A 16,642-nucleotide genomic window follows, 5' to 3' on the forward strand; every position below is an offset into this window, starting at 1 on the left:
ATTGTTATAGAATGTTATGTCAAATCATGTATTTTTCATTCAACTGGTTTTTACTTTGAGTTATTTTAGAAGTGCAGAAATGTGTCCCCAGGAATCTGCCCTCAATGTTTTACATGACTGAAATTGTACTGTTCATATTGGTGGATATTTTGTTCAACGTTTTTCAAATGCTGTCATGTTGAACGCATGTGTGTTGATGGAGTGTTTTTGTTGGCTGCTTTTTTTTTTTTTTTTGCTCCACATGTTCTGTATGTCTTTTTATGGGAATGTTTTGGCTACTGTATTTCTATTTCTTGACTCAATGGCTGCATGCAATTCATTTTTAATTTATTTGTGGTTTATGTTGGATTCTAAGTAAATACAATATTAATATCAAAATGCTCCTGGACAAAATTCGATGTATCATCTCCCTGTTTGTTTGTTTTTACACATTTTAACATTGCATCCTGAGATTCAAATATTTCTAACGAAAATGGGAAATTGTTTTGAAGCCTGCATGTTAATATCTTATGTAAACCAGCAACACTGGAGCTAACCTGACATATTTCTGAAAACAGTTTGAAGTGAAAAACAGGACCCGTTTTCTGCTGCTGCTTTTGTGATTTTAAATAAAAAAAGAATAAAAAAAATGACGAGCGACCGTCTGGTCAGTCTGCCTCATTAACATGAGAAAAAAGACGGCATATCAATTCCTCTCCCTCTCTCTCTCTCTCTCTCTCTCTCTCTCTCTCTCTCTCTCTCTCTCTCTCTCTCTCTCTCTCTCGCATCCATTTACTCTTCCTCCCAGTACTACCTTATTAATGATCCCATGCATTATTCAAAAACAGTTTGGACGTTTGGATTTTAGAAAAATAGTCGTGTTAACACATAATCAATGCAAATCTGTCTGTATGTCAATATTTGAAAAATGTTCGTGGAACATTCAAAATGTCCGATGCTTGCTGACTTTACTTGAGGTCCAGATTATTTCAACCGGACCGCTGGGATAAAATCGAATCTTATAAAAGAACAGACCCCCCCTACACACACACACACACACACACACCACCCCCCCCCCCCAAAATCTTTCTCTCTCACTCCCTCCTGTGTGTGTGTGTGATATTTCAAAACAGAAAATAAAAATGAAGAAATATTAATTTCGACATGTTATTTTTGTTAATATTGTCATCCCGATTATTACAGATGTGCACAGTTACAAATGTCCCTAAAACCAATGTAACAAACACACACACACAACAACAGCAACAAAACCATGAGCCTGCCAAGCCTCATATCAGATCACCACTCAAAGTTCATAATACATTTTTGTTAGTGAATCATCTTTAAAGAGATTTCTTCCTTCAAACTAATTGATATTTTGATTAAAATGACAAATGGTTCTGTTTGTCTATGCAATTATTCTTGTTGGATGTTCCAAAAGATGATGCCTTATGGTAGCAATGGTAGCGTCAGTTCTTAACAAACAGCAAAAACACTTTACAATCAAATGCACAAGAACCCAGAATAATTAGTGGCAAAAACAACAACATTAAGGCAAGGGTCAAAATGTCTGAAATTTAAGAACACTATTTAAATTCAATAACTTTTTATGTCTAATATGTCATTTTTTAAATTATTTTAAGGCAAATACAGCCTTAACTGAACTCAATTTGGAAACAAAGATCTGCAGAGACCAGGCCTTCTGATGCACTGTTCAGGTAGTGAATAATAGTGAATAATGGAGAAATCCTGAGAGCTGCTGTCACAGACTCAGTGAGAGACAGGCGGGACTCGTGGGGTTTTTACGTGCTTTGGAGAGGCTCACTGAGGGATCCCAAATCAGAGCCATATGACCACTCCAGGCAACAGCAACACGAGCTGGTGGTAAACCGACCCAAACAGAACAGGGAAAGAGGCACGGATCCCCACAATGCTGAGCCCATCCAAATACCACTTTGTGCTTGCTGCATCTTGCACTTGAACATAACAAACTTAAAGAGAGTAATTTTCCTTGATGTGGAAAGGAGCCCCCCGAACAACACTACGAGATGAAAGATGACAGGTGGAAGCGACACAAATGCAGATCTAGGATTATCGCCAGGGGTCAAATCCAAATACTGCGTCACACACACAGCCTCTGGATGCCTCAACATCTTTTATGTAAAGTATACGACCTCGGTCAAACAATAAAACCAAGCTTGTCATCTGATAATTCATGAAGAAAATCAAACTAGAAATCTAGAAAATGCAGAATAAGAAGAGGAGGGCTTTTATTTATTTTGTACACAGAGTTTTGAATAATCTATAGCAGCTGGGTTTATAAGGCTATAAATACACCAAAGGACACACCCAACTACTGATGTCTGGAAAACAATATGAGTTTTACAATGAAAATAACTGACGTTACTATGAGGACAACAATGATGCTGATCATCAAATAATGATGAACAATCTATATAATAACAACAAAAGACAAAAGTAGCCTTTAACTCCATTGAATAAAATGACAGATTTTTTTTCTTTTATACTATTCATTGTTTAACAGTGACATGGACACAAGTTACTACGTGCTAACAACCGCACATGCGATGGGCTGTAAGTCAAACAAGTGAGAGAAATGAATGCAGACATGGATAGGCTCATGCAGAATGTTACATGTGTTGATCTAGTTGAGAAACAGACTCAACAAGCCCACCTGAAGCCTCATGTCATCAAACCTCCAGAGCTGTGAAGGAGCCACCAAGGCTTGTGTGGAAGTCATTTTAGACAGTCAAAGCAACTGAGGCAGAAATATGGATGTTTAACCCCTCGCAGCTCTCCTAAACTTTGCCTCTGTGGCAGGGGATCCCACCCATATTTGCTGTGGGTGGTGTGTTGGGAGGGTCAGGGTCATGGAGCTCTGCCTGTCCATCAATTGGTTTGGTCCCAGTCTAAATATCTCAACCCCACAACCCTTTAAGCCTAAAATGTTCCTGGAGCCAATAAAAACCAAGTGATTAGTGGAGCAGTTCCATTTTTAGGTGCTGGCTCGTTAAGCGAGTTAATAGTGAAGGTGTTTACTTTTGCATGACAGGCACACTACAGGAGTGGTGGGCTAAGACCTTAAACCAGGAGCCCTGCACCCATCCCTCTACCAATTCTCTTTTCACCTGTGGCATGTTACTTCCGTATGTATGAATGAGCAAATGCAATACTGGAGTCAAAATAAACACATTAATTAAGCTTTTTTGCACTGCATACCAGGTATGAGGAAGACACACATAATTGACACCTGTGTCCTCGCTAACTACAAACTCAGCCAAGACGGCCGGCTTCCTGCCAACACTTCTGAGTTATTAATTTCAGCACGTGTGTAAAAGTCTGCTGACCTCATTCCTGTGGCAGAAATACTACCCTTCACATAATTCAAACACATACTGTACATTTTGTTTAGCTCCTCTGTCTGTCTGTCTGTCTGTCTGTCTGTCTGTCTGTCTAAGGTGTAAGAGACAAACGCACTACAGAGAGTGAATCATGGCAGTAAGAGGCTGTGTTCCTCTCTTAACTGTGTTAACACTCACAGGAGTGTGACTGACCTCGTGTTAGAAGAAATTAGCAACAATTTCTTCTAACAGACTAATTCTGTCAGATATGTGGTTACTAAATAATTTGTGATGTTGTGCATTTCTACAACCTTGCACCATTTCACCTGAATTAAATCCAGTTGCTGCTTATGAAGGGAAAAATATATCAACGTGAAAAACGATCATAGAATTCCAAAAGGTCATACCCTCCCTGTGGTCAAATGGCCGTCAGAGATGTGATAGTCATAGCTTAGAGGATAAAATGTGTGCATTGGATAACACGCACATTAAATCCCTTTATGGCAGCTTGTGAATTAATCTGGAATCATCGCGTTGGTCTCTTGCTCACCTTGAACTTGAATTAAAATTTGCAGTGACTTCATGAATAAATGAGCTTTTTTCAGGATCTATTTTGCCATGCCAGGACCTTTTTAAACACCTCACTGTGTCCAGATTTCAGACAACAGAAGCAGATCTGTGTTGATTAAGGATTTCTCCAATCTAACCACAAACATTAGATTTCTGCACAATCTGATTTACAAAAATACCTTCTCAGTCTGAAAGGAAGTCTTCTCAGATTGTTTTTGAAATGTTGAATTAAAATGTGATGCAATTCTACATTGTTCCATTGTGTGTAGTGTCTGAAGATTCTGGTTTCATTTGAGAATTCAAACAAAACATACAACCAGCATTATCCACACCATGCATTTATCTGTGGATCTACAATGTTTATTCTGAAGATTTTGATTTGTATTTACAGTGCATTGTAAATACAGATTAAACCGCGTTATTTGATGTATGTTGATCAACTATTTTTATATCTATTGAATTTAACAAGACATATTGACTCTGTGGAGATTATTATTAATTGTAAACTAAACCATCATGTGTGGAGATGTGTAATATTATATCATATCTATAATAGCATCTAGATATTTTCTCCTAACCCCCGCCTAGTATATATTGCTATACATGCCAGAAGCCACTGCATTTCTCTGTAAGCTACAAAATTACCTAAACCACACACTGATGAAGTGAAATTGTCAGCTATATTGCCAGTGATTGTGCATTTTGAACATCCACATGAGAAATAAAGCCTGTAACAAGAATTATAACCTGTGTTATGTCCATTTTTTATCTTATGTTTTTGAACATGTGCAAATACATTTCCTCAAGAAGAAAAGAGGGTGAGACAGAGAAAACTGGTTTTAACGTATTCTGTTTAGAATTGTAAATGTTTTGCATAGGCCCCGCTGTCCAATTACATATATCTTTCATGTATGAAATCATGCATGTCTTTTGCTCTAAAAAGGGGGAGGCCTGGCACAAAGGGAGCAACCCCGAGTGCAGCAGAACAGTGTGTAGCCCACATGAAAAATAAGGTTTAGTGCTGGAGCCCTGGAGCCCTGGGCGAGGAGTGCAGCTCCATCAGTACGCAGGCCAGGGAGGGGAGCTGCTTTCCTCCACACTGGAGCCCTCTCCACTCCTGACTCCTGCTGCATTATCATTGTCCTATTGTGAGGCAGCTGACCCTTTGGGTCCTAAATCAGACTTTATAGAAATTAAATTTCAGATCACGTCCTTAATTAGCTCAGCCACAATAAATATTGTTTCTTTCACTTTCAAGGGTTTTATGTTTTCCCTTACTAAAACTAATCTTTAATGTTGAAGGAAAAATGGTTGTTCATCTACTCATTTTCTCTTCTTTTATTGTCATTTTCAAAACAATGACTTGCAGCTGTGTACAACATTTCAGTGACCCAAAATTTATAAAATGACTTTGAACTTTTCAAACAATCTTTCTCTTTAGATCCTTAACATACCTCATTGTACTTGGTATTTCATGCTGCTTTTTGCTTTCATCATTTTCCACTAATACATATTCATAAAATTGTTAAATTATTGTTTCAGTTTTAATTAGGCCCATTTTCAGGGCAAGAATAATGCCTGTCTCTGTAGCTGAGGAGCTAAGGTTAGCAGTTTTCCCTTTTTGTATAATGGAGGCAAAATGCTTTGCCACAAAGGTGCTATTTGATCCCAACTCATTGCCTGAGAAAAAAGGTAATCACACAGATTCCCTGATCAAGCAGAATAATTTCATATAGTCCAGATAACCTGGGATCAAATCTCAATCACTGACTGGACTTGTGTTCTAAGTTTTCTACAAAACAACTGGGAAACCAGACCCTAATAAAACTAGAAAAAGTGACACTAAGCAAAATCAATTTCAAAGTCACTCTGAATGCAAATAATCATTTCACAACCAGGTTCTAGGCCCAAAAGTGCATGCATGCATCAGAAATGTGCACATTTCCAAAACAAGGCTTAAACACATACTGTTTATCGATTGTTATACACACACCACACACGCAATACCAAACATAACATGCATCTGATATGAATGCACACACAAACAGCGATGACATTTCATCAACGAGAAAATACCTTTTTTCTCCTTTGTAAACTAAAGATCACCCACATCTTGGAACATTCACGCATCCCATCACTAACAGCATTACTGATAAGTGTTATAGTAGAATAGAAATAAAAATGTATAATGTATACTGTAAATGTGTCATTGTGTGAAACCATAAATAAAATGTGAAAAAGTCAGTATTTCTTTGCACATTTGAATATAATGTATTTGCATGTCCACTCAGTGTGACATTTACAGTAGCTAAGGAGAATGGGCTCATGTATGTGTGTTCCACCTGGTAACGCATGCCAAGTCGGGTCACGTTTGTAGCACATTTCGCTCTAGCTTTACTCATTGGAAGAATCTGCAAGGGGCCAGGAACCTATCAACTTCAACATATTCATAGCCTCTAATCTGAGAGGAACAAACAGGTGAGCAGAGCATGAAAGCAGGGCATTTATCAGCCAGCCTTTTCCTTTACAAAAACTCTGAAGGTAAGCTAATTGTGTTGGGGGCACAGGCTGAGGACAAGTTAGCTTCAAAGCCCCAAAGAAGTTAAAGGGCTTAGGGCTTGGACAGCAGGAGCAAGAGGTACTTCACAGCCTTACCTGATGGGGTTTTTGGTCTGAGTTGCCACCACGCGGAAGCCTCTCAGACAGCGTTTCCTTTTCAAGTGTCTGTTTGAAGTCTGCAGGCAGAAAGGTCACGCCCTCTCGGTCACAGCAGGTTCGTCGGAGCAATGGCGGATGGCAAAGGCTACTGCTAATGTTCGGACTTTTGTCTCTTTTTTTGTCTTTCTTTGTATACAGAAAATAATAATAAAGGAGAATGTAAAGCTAATGATCCGGTGCCTGGGCACCTTAAGAGGTTTTGGTGATATACTCCTAGAATTCCAGGTATTTCCAGGGTTTTCCAAAGCTATATGGTTTGGGATTTAGGGACTCCCGGGTCACAATAAGAACGTGTCAGGATGACACCATCAACTGAAACAAGAAACAAAGAAAGAAGAACAGTCACGAACATGATCAACACAGTTAGAAATTATGACAGCAAAGAAAGAGTTTCATTGCAGTCCACCTGCATTTTCTGTACCTCATCCCTGAAATGTCTTTCAGGAGAAGCAAACCAGAGAAATATGATATCATTAAGACTTAAGAATTAATAAGCTGTTTTTAGAGCCAACAAAATGAATCTTTAATTATTTGTATGCTACTAAAGCTGAAAAGCCTCTTATGATTTCAGGATGTATTGGCTAATGTACTGCTGTGAGTAATTTCTCTTCTCATAGCACTGAAGACTTTCAAAATGAGAAATGAGAAAGATTTCCAGAGAAACTTAATTTCCCTGTAACCAGAACAAGACATATTCCTGTAATGGCATATATAATTGCCTGTTCTGCAGAGGATCTCCCGTATATGACAACAAAGTCTCATAGACAATACATATTTATTCAACTGTCAATTCCAGCGATGGAAAAAAAGCATGTACAAAAAAAAAAGACTTTGAATTCCACATGGGCCTGGTTTGTGAAGCTGGGTAAATATGCTTGTCATATGTTCCAATAGTTGCACAGCGACCGAGATTTAGTTAGGGAATACAGGCAGGAGAGGCAGACAGTTTGTGATAACTGAATGGCTCATTTGAAGCCACTTCCATTTGGAAACATTGTGCGATTATTTTTACCTCTGTGGTTAGACTTGAGTTAAAGCCCATGTTTAATTGTTCCCAAGAGTTCCTATTGTGGTGCTGATGAGGTGCTTGGGGAGCAACATTTAAAAGTACAACAAAAATAACTAGACTCTTGCTCATTGGCCACAGGTCTGAAAGAGTGGCAACAGAGGATCTACACAGTCAGACTGAAAGAAAAGGAGGATAGAAAGACAGACGGAGGCCTTGAATGGTAATGATAGACTTGCATCTGTTTCTCTTGGATCAGATTTCATTGTGTGCTCAGCTTTTTAGAATCTATTTGAAATATCAACTTGAATTAGGATCCTTTTTATCTTAAATACAAAGGATATGCAGAACATTCTGTGCTAAATCATAAATAATTTAATTTCCATGACAGCTTTTTGTCAGCAGTTACAGCAGACAGAAAGCACCGCTGTTAATTTGTCATCTCTCTTCCTCTTTCTCTCTCCCGCTCCGTCCGAGGCCACGACTTCCCAGTTTGTCAGAGCGACCTGTGGGAGTGTGTGTGTCGGATCAATAGCCCACCCACAGCAGAGCCGCGGGCCATCCCTGACCTGGGCTATTGATTAGGCCTGGCTCAGCTGCCAATAGCAATGTGCTGGATGTGACACCAGGCTAAGACAGGAGCTGAGGAAGGGGGATTCTGAATTGCCAGTGGCAGCCCCACAGCACACCGCAGATAAAAGTCAATTCCACTTAACCAAATCACTGACAACTAAATAGTTAGCAGACAGAAGAATGCAGAGTCTCTGATGGCAGCAGCTGGATGGCTTTGGGGATTCCCTAGCTCCTGACCCGTGTCTGGGAGTACAACAGGCCATGGGAGAAACTCTTTGACATATGCATGCCTCTAATTGGGCAGGCTACATGACCTCTGCCTTGATGTCTGTCCGTTTGTCTTTTAATCTGGTCTTTTCTCATTAATATAGCAGTAAACAAATATATCTATGTGGGGATTTGGTGAAGTAATGTCTTCCTGAACAGAGAAAGAAGTCACACTCCCTCTGTGTGTTGCAAGCTGAGCTTCTCTGTTCTTTGTTTTGATGGCCGGTCTGGCCGTGTGTGCATGTTAATGCATGTGAGTGCCTTGTGCGCTGTGGTAAAGCATGCGTGTTTGAAATGTTGGGGAACGGTCTGTGAAAACTGTGTGGAGGCAGTCTCAGACGTTTGTCTTCCTGAACATCCAGTACAGTCCCTTTAATACATATGGGACATGTTCTATCAGTCACTCCCTCTAGAATGATTATCTAGGATCATCATCTTCTTCCATAGTGATTGATGTCCATTTTTTTCTACAGTACATTTATATGAATCTGCAAATACAATAACCGAATAATTTGAAAGATATCTGAAGTAGCAATTTAAGCGTAATGTAATGCTGCATCCTGTGAAGGAGACATACAATGAGGTTATACTGCATGACTGTTTTTTTCTTGCAGCAAATCATCAGTTTAAAAAACAGCTATTAACCAAAAGCCTTACAGTAGTGTCTCCTGTGCCTGCAAGCACATATGTACAGTATTGCAGTCCCATTAAAGTTCTCAGACTCCTTTCGATCCATCTTACTCCCAGTCATTACCAGTCCATATTAGAGTAGTTTACATGTCACTTTACCGGTCCTTTGCCTTGTGAATGTAATTTTGTGGCCGCTGCCTCCCTGTGCATTCAGCACCTATCTATGGCTCCATATCTCTCCCAGTAATTGCTGAGTGACAGAAAGGCAATACTGACCACTTCATTATAGGACAGCCAGACTGACTGGACACTGGCCTCTTGGCTCTAAGTCACTCTGGCCGGACTGACCTTATCTACCCAGGTCGTCAGGGGTCAGTCACCCAGAATTTATAAGGACTTTACTAGAGTTGCCGTGGGTGCCATACAGCAAGGTCGCCTGACCCTGGCGGACTGCTTATGTCAGGTATTGATTGCAGTTTGTCTACTTCAGTTGAGGTTGGACTAATCTCCAAACACTAGGGTCTCAGGGGTAAGGGCTTCAGTGCAAAGTTAAGTATTGGAAGTAACAAGAGTGATGGTGGGGCAAGTGGATACTAGTGACCATAACAGGGACACAACACAAGACTTGTAGGGCTTTGGGGTTTAAAAAACAATATGTGTAAGAACAGGAACATGTAGTAGTAGACTGGAACTACGACGGCTTTTCCAACTTGGAAAAAAATTCTATTGTTAGGTTGCACTTGGGAGATGAAGCTCTGTGTATGACCATTTCATTGAGTAATGAAATAGAGGATGTTGTAGCAAGATATATTAACCAATTGCAGTATAGCATTGTTTTTTTTGCTCTCAAGATGGTTAGGTTAAAGGAATAAGATACTGATCCGTATTTGCTCAAATCATCATTACTTGTTCCCAAGAAAATCCATTAATCCAGCTGCAAAACAATCGGCTACAAGTCTGTCAATCCTCTTGCTACAACATATGGATAAAGACATCTATGATTGTTAGTCTGTGACTAAATGTGTATTTGTGTGTGTGTGTGTGTGTGCGTCTGCACCAGCTTGTGTCTGTGCGAGACCCTTTATGTACATACTAAAGCATCCCGATGCTCGTTAGATCTCGTCTCTCGGCAGCTGCTTGGCACCGTTCATATTAAATCACAATAATAGCAGATGAGCTCTCGCGCTAGAGAGACAAGCATCTGTTTGAAACTGCACTTTATTACACTTTGTTCCTTTAATCAAAAAAAAAAAACTACGCGAAAAGATAACCCGGTTTTAAAAATCCCAGATAAACAGCAACGATTGCATCTTTAAATAATAAATGATCCCCCGCTTCTTACAGACGGGAATATAACTGAAAATAATTGAAGACAACAATGTCCTATAAGAGCACCACTCGAGCAGTGTGCTGATTCAGAATCCCTCATAACTTCAAACATTCAGTCATAAAGTATGGATAATCCGTAAAAGAAAGGCGTGCGTCTGTTTACAATTTCTTTCTAATTAAGGCTACAGGATAGGGTCTACCTTTGTTAAAGTTGATGGGTGTTTGTTAGACTTCCTGAGAAACTGTACCCCTGGCAAATTAGGGTTGGAATACAAAACGAAACAAACAATAAGACTCTAATATGATCTGCAGTCAAGGAATAAATATTTTACAATCTGTCTACATTTGACACACTTTCAGTTGAGAACAAAGGATTCCTAAACAACAAATTGCCTAAACTTGGTCTTGAGACAATGACCTTTTTGACCTGTGGTAATTCACAAAATATGGTAGCGACTTCCACTTTTTACGGCTGTATATATAATCTGTCTTCAATTTGTTTGGAATTTAAGGACACATTGTAACCTACTTTTTAAATTAATAAGACATTTCTGTCTGTAGTAGTGGAAGAGAGCAGATTGAAACAGATCACCAGGGTAACAAACAAAAATCCAGAGTAAGCAATATCAGGATGGTAAGGCATGTTTAAAGATGCAAGCAAAAACAACATAATGGTGTGCTTCTTTATAACCCAGCACTGATTGGCCTCTACATGGAGCCTGAGTGAATAACAGGTCTTAAAACCATGTTCATATACTTGAGATGATCATACACTACAGCATTTTACTGTATATGGCTAATGGTGAGGCTGAACTGAACAGTATGGAAAATCAGGCAAGCACAGTGCTGATGAAGGTGATATTTCCCATTCTATCCTCCGTGAACCAGGCCAGCAGTGTGCTGTGTGTCTAAGAGGGATAAGGGCAGTGCTTGATGATTAATCACTGGACATAATAAAGCTTCTCACCATGAGCACACAGTCCAGCTGATTCTATGATATGATTGGGGACGATTAGAAAAAAGAAATAATCATTCCTTACAGTGCATTCATAGTACACTCTAATGATATCTTCTGATTGGACCTTGCAGAGAAGATAATAAGGACCGTCTTCAGAATGGACTCTAAGATTATTTCTTTAACTTCATGAAATGGGCCAGAGGCCTGGATGCTGCAGATTTGAGGATTAAGATAAGCTGACCTTTCACATTATGTTGCCATGTATAAAAGATGAAGTTTACAATCCCTCATCACATTAGACCTTATCAATGGTTAGAGCCTCTGTGAAGCCCCTTTGAAAACCACAATGGTTTTTCAGTATACAACAGCCCTCTACCCCCTAGTGTGAGATTATGTGGTTGAGCGTGTATGTGTGTGTGTGTGCGTGTGCGTGTGTGTGTATGTGTGTGTGCTGAAAGTAGTGTGTTGTGGAAGCACACGCATGCTTGTTTGGACAATAATAAAGTACTAATCCAGTCTAAAAACGTTGTTCTATTTCCTTTTTTTTTTTCTCATGTAGGACACAAAAACTACTTGAGACTGGTAGGTAAAATATCAAACGCCTCAGTTTATTATAAAACAAATTTGACAGCAACAGACTATTAGTACAGTGTTACTAGCAAACAGTCAGTGTGTATCAAACATTTTATGTTTCACACAACAGCGTCAGACGTGGCCCCTGAAAGCCCGTGTTAACTCCTCATGTTGTTGGGACAGGTCGCTCTGCCCCACTACTGAGACACTCAAGAGGAGAACAGCAGAGAGAGCATTTCATTTCCCAAGTTCTCTAAAATATCATCGTCATACGTCTTAACATCTAAGTATTGTATGAAAAATAAAAAGCTGTCAAACAGGAGGCAAAGTGTCACTTGTTTCAAATGCAAACCAGCATACTTAAAACATTTTCTAGGATCAAGTGACATGATGTTGAAACTAGAGGAGTAATCCACCTGTCAGTTACAAATACTGTCACTTGATTCAATCTCAAAACAAGTGCAACTATATTTGAAACAAGTCAAACGATCTCACCCTGATGGCAGATTTATTTTCTCTTGTTTTTGAGGGAGACAAAACTTAATTGAACTAAATAGCTTATGTTTTACAAAATTTGGGGAACACGTGACCACTCTGATAGTGAGTGACACTTTTGGATCATATGTGTTCAGAAGAGCCACACCTTCTATTGGGCCAGGCTGAAAAGCTGTAGGCTTTTACAGGAATCAAACTACTGGCCAACTCCAGGCTTCTTTGATGTTAGAGGCATTGCTTACCCCTATAACTTACAGCCCAGCTCTGCAAGGACTTATTTTTATAACCTCTATTATTTTCTATCATAAATATTCAAATCCAGATCTTAAATCCAGAGCTTAGTGAGGAGAATAGCCAAAAACAACACACAGCTCTTTGGCTTCCCCCAGCTCTCGCTTTTCTATAGATAATCATTATGAAGATTAATACAGAAATCAAACAGAATGCTGAGACGAGACTGTAGGACCCCGTAAAAATAATGCACTCATGTGAAAGTCTCGGGATGGAATTTTTGGTCAAGGATCCTGGGCTTTTTTGTTCTTTATTTGTTTGAGCATTTTTGACATATTCTGCATTTCCTCCTTTTGGCTGTGAATTAATATTTGCAGCTTGAATATTAATCCTGATTCAGTAGTGGATTAGTTTGCTATTGTCCCCGCTGTGCTGAGCCCTAAAGAAAGACGCTGACATGGAGAGGAAATCTTTACCTCTCTGCCCTGCAAACAAAGACCTCTGCACCCAGAGATAACACATGTCCCTGCAACACAGGGACCCACATGCTGGATTCTCCATCTCCCTCTTCCTTGTCTTTCTCCCACAACCCTCAATTCAACATATACCCTTCTTCTCCCCTCTTTCTCTCTCTCTGTCTCTCTGAAAAACTTTGCCATGGTAAATTTGCAAGGCAATTGTGCCCTTAAACCGCGCCTCTTCCTCAGCTTATACCATGCCTTGTCCAGAGTTTATCAAAGAATACAATGGGGTTATGCTTTCACCATTATTCTCCAGGCAAGAACAGTAATTTAAATGCACCAGTACTACTGAGGCAGGGTGCAGCCCTGCTTTCTCACTATGGAAAAGAGAGAGATGAAAATGCGTTACAAAAAACGCACTGCATTACTTTGTTGACCTTTCCTGTTCTCATAGTTTACAAACAGCTGTGAAGCTCCTTCCTCTGGGCTCTTTGTACATCAGAGACTAGGACTGATGGAGGCACGCCATGCTTAAATGAAGGGCTTTTTCTAACTTGCCTCTATTGTGGCTCACAAACACAACCTAACAAACACACATTTAGTTCATCTCTGCCGCCAAAGCAGTTGCCAAAGTGAGGGAGGAAAGACATAGCAAAACAGATATGATGGCATCCTTTTATGTAAGTATATATTTTTACGCGTCTGTTCAACATGAAAATGAAAGAAATCTACACATATGCACACATTAACACAGCCACCCAAACATAAAAGTTTAATATTTTTTTGTAATAGCACTTGCGATTATTTTTCAAAAGTTGTGTTCATAGTAATTGAAGCTAAAGTTGCACTGCTATTTTGATGTAACTACATTTGTAGAACACAGTTCATCTCAGACTCCTGCAAATACCTGCAAGCTCATATAGTAAGATATTGACACATAGGTACAGACGTACACACGCTCACACACACACACACACACACACACACACACACACACACACACACACACAAGTATCGTCAGAGTATTGTGAAAGTAATACTTTACTGTGGCTCTATATCTGTGACCTGATGCTAAATGCCAGGTGAACATTACAGTAACAGGTAACTGAGAGGAAAAGGAAGATGAGGTTCACAGAGAATAACGAAGACAAGAATGTTTAAGAAGGAAATAAAAGAGGGAAAGAGTGAGTTCAAAAAAATAAAGAAACAAAGTTAGGGAGAAAGGAAGGACGGAAGTACTAAAAATACAGGGAAGAGCCCAAAAAAGAACACAGGAAGAGTATGCAGCAGACAGTTGGAGATGAACTGGACCAGCCTGCCGACCTGGGCAGACTGATGAGAACTGGCAGCCATAGTGATGCCATTATGGCATCACTACGGCTATTAGTGTCTGTGTGTCTGGGAGGGAAGATACTCACAGTCTAGAAGGGGTTAATGGTAAATCAATGAGAAGGATGTGCTTATGATCAGGACATGGGGAAAGAGGGACAAGGGGGAGAGAGTGAAGAGAGATAGAGGGGCGGAGAGGGGGAGATAGGAACATTGTTTCCTGTGATAGCAGCAGACTTCCCAGATGTTATCTGTCATTCAAAGGAGCACTCTGGTGACCAGATGTTTAGGCTCAACATAGTGGAGTGGGTATACATCCTACTGGGGGATCAATATAGGTCAAGTGCTTGGCAATATTTATCACTACTCTACCCACACACAACATTGATGTCTTTGCAACACAGACACTTGTGCTGAGCAGGAAGACAATTATGTTTGTTTATTAAAAAATCACACCCTGGTGATATTCTCATTTATTTTAGGAGGTTGTATATCTGGCTCAACCGTGTTTTCTCATTAATATGGATCGTATGTCTGGCCTGCATCAGCAATATCTCCTCTTAACGTCCATTACAGGAAACAAAGAGGAGCGCTGACTTGGAACGAAAGGTAAAATAAATACAGTGAAGATTGAGCCAGAGTAGTTTTCTTAAGGCCTCGGAGCATTTGGGGAGGTAGGGGGGGGGTTGGAAAGGGAGAACCAAGAGCAGGTCCCAGTGCAGTAACGCTCTTTGTAGTTTGAGCAGTCTGAACTAGCCAGAGGCTTACTGCTCTAACCCCTACCACTCAGAGAGACTGTTTGGGGAAATTACAGCACAGAGTAATAATTAATCAAGTAAATGCTGAACTGCTATGATTTGGATTACATTAACATATTATCAATAATGTATTAAGCAAATACAAATAAACACCTCTGCATAATAACGTACTTAACTAAATACATTTCCACACTTGGTAAATAAAAAAAAAGGTCTTCTGTAAACGGTGAGAAAAGCTACACTCAAAAGAGCAGAGTTTCTGTTGTTTTGGAATCAAAATTTCTTGGCAGTGAACTGTCTCTGTTCATCAACTCCCTTCTTCATCACTGCATCACCCATTTCAAGAACTTCTACCAAGAGGCAAAATTATGAATTCATTTATTTATGCTTAACAATGGCAGAACGCATCCTGCAGAATAAATAAACAAGCCACTGATGAAGCACTGCAAACACAATGCACGTAATTTGTGCAAAGCTACTCCAGGTTTGATTCTAAAAGAAGTAGCTAAGTGGATTGAGGAAAAGAGTTAGTCACTTTTATCATTTTCAGAGGAGTCGAATCTGCTCTGCTTTTGTATTTCCACTTAAATGCATGTTCTGTTTTTCTCAGATAAGTTGTGTTGTTTAAAAGCATCCGTTCTCGCCTAACGCTTTGTTCATTGAGGGAACTTCATGCCCAGGGATTTTCTAAACACAATTCATCAAAGTGGAACGGCAGTCTTTTTTCTGCATTCCTAATCCTTTTTGCTGCAGATGAGAGATTTGCTGTTCAGACTCATTAAGATTAAAGCATTTTGCCAGAGTTATTTAAGAATGCAAAGTTCCATGTGAGACCTCTCAGAGTTCGGAACAGAAGAAAATCCTATCGACACGCTGGGTGCACTGGGGGCTGATCTTAGCCTATATTTCTATATTTGGTGTCAGTGATTGAGTGATAGCCTGCTGCATGGTTTACAGTTACCATTCTTACCTTCAGTAGGATGCTATGGGTGGGATTTCTCTTTTTGTCTTTACTTAAAAGATTAGTTTGGTTACCTGTAAACATGTTTAAAAAACCATGCTTCTTACTTCTGTTCTGAAGTTGCCGCCAGATTTGAATCAGGTTCGATAACTACGTATAAACTGGCAGACAAATTACCGATAGCTGTCTTTAAAAACAATTATTCTCATGGATTGTAAATGTGCAGTTAACAAGTTAACATTTGGCAGCAGAGGTTTTGGCTGTGGTTAGGTTAACAGTCATCTGGTTGACAGACAATGGTTAATGTTTGGTTGGAAAAGTTTCCAGTCTCTTAGCTGAAAAAGAAATGATTATTGGATCGGACTAAGTGTTAGTCTTCTGCCTAAGAAGTTTTAATATTAACCTTTTTGCTGGAGACACTTATGGCTGCTCTAAAGCTGGA

At 39.6% G+C, this 16,642-nt stretch overlaps 1 long non-coding RNA gene across 1 annotated transcript in view; it reads right to left on the reverse strand.

Moving 5' to 3' along the window:
- Positions 1-6,571: 6,571 nt before the first annotated feature.
- The window catches only part of LOC117948884, a 40,314-nt gene continuing 30,243 nt past the window's right edge, over positions 6,572-16,642 (reverse strand). The window contains exon 3 of the long non-coding RNA XR_004657583.1: positions 6,572-6,941. This is a non-coding gene — a long non-coding RNA (uncharacterized LOC117948884). The remainder of the gene's footprint in view (positions 6,942-16,642) is intronic.

Source organism: Etheostoma cragini, chromosome 1 (genome assembly GCF_013103735.1).
Source record: "Etheostoma cragini isolate CJK2018 chromosome 1, CSU_Ecrag_1.0, whole genome shotgun sequence".
Taxonomy (NCBI): Eukaryota; Metazoa; Chordata; class Actinopteri; order Perciformes; family Percidae; genus Etheostoma; species Etheostoma cragini.